Raw genomic sequence first — 1442 nt, 5'->3', positions numbered from 1 at the left:
TATATATATATATAATACTTTATATATTATACATTATACGAAAGGGTAGAAGGGAGAGAGGAGGAAGAGGAAAACAGAAAGAAAGAAAATGGAATTAAGAAGACAAAGGATAAACTCTTAGAAAGAAATGAAAGGAAGGAAGAAAGAAAGAAAATCAAACAATAGTGTAATGGTGACTGTGGTGGTGGTGAAGTCGGCGGTGGTGGTAATGGTGGTGTGGTCGTGTTTGTAGAGTGGGGTGTTCGTGGTAAAAGTAGTAGAATTGTTAATGATAAAGGTAGTGGTGACGATAATGATGACGATGATGACGATGATGACGATGGTGATGGTGGTGGTGGTGGTGGTGGTGATGGTGGTTATGGCGGTGGTGGTAATCGAGGCAATGTAGTGATTCTGTGGATCCAGTCGTACGCGACGGTCAAAATGCTTTGTGCCATTCCTTCTAGCGATTGACGATGTGAGTTCAAATTTCACCGAGACCTACTTTACCATTTATACTTTCGAGATCGATAAAATAAATAGCAGAGGAGCAGCGGAGTCGATATAATCGACTTTCCCTTTGTCTCAACATTCCAGGCCTTCATTCTCCAGCAAGAATGATTATTATTATTATTATTTTGTCAGGATTTTTAATTTCAAAAATACATCACGCATTTATAACGCGCTTATAAAATTGATCACCAAATACCAAGGCGATGAGCTGGCAGAATGGTTAGCACGCCGGGCGAAATGCTAAGCGGTATTTCGTGTGCGCTGTGTTCTGAGTTCAAATTCCGCAGAGGTCGACTTTGCCTTTCATCCTTTCAGGGTCGATAAATTAAGTGCCAGTTGTGTACTGGGGTCGATCCAATCGACTAGGCCCCTCCCTCAACATTTCGGGTCTTGTCCCTAGAGTGGAAAAGAATATTAAGAATTTAACCCAATTTTAGTTCAAACGTGGCTGAACCATTCCGTATATGCTCCATAGAACCAGAAACACTTCTTCCAATGCTTTGGTTCTTCCAATGGTTAACTGCTTTGGTTACGAAGGTGTTGATGATGATGATGATGATGATAATAATAAAGATCATGATGACATCAATAATGATGATGATGATGATGTAGACGACAATGATGAAGCAGATGATGAGGAAGAAGGGGAGTTTGATGATGATGATAATGATGATGATGATGATGATGGAGATGGAAGGTGAATCAGGTAGTTTGGAACACTCAACATTTCGGGAAAACAAAAAGAGAAAGAGAGAAGGAAAAGGTGAAATAAGAAAGGGAGGAAAAGAAGACGACGAAAGAAAAAAACATATGAAGATAGGAAGGGGGAGAGAGGGAGGGAGGAACGAATATGATGAGTATTGAAGGAAGAGGGGATATGAGAGGGAGAGGCAGAGATGAACAAAGTCAGCAAGGGAGGAAATGCGAGTGCGTGCTTTGTGTGAGTGTGT

This window comes from Octopus bimaculoides, chromosome 11 (assembly GCF_001194135.2).
Source record: "Octopus bimaculoides isolate UCB-OBI-ISO-001 chromosome 11, ASM119413v2, whole genome shotgun sequence".
In the NCBI taxonomy this organism is placed as follows: Eukaryota; Metazoa; Mollusca; class Cephalopoda; order Octopoda; family Octopodidae; genus Octopus; species Octopus bimaculoides.
This window is presented reverse-complemented; position numbering follows the sequence as displayed.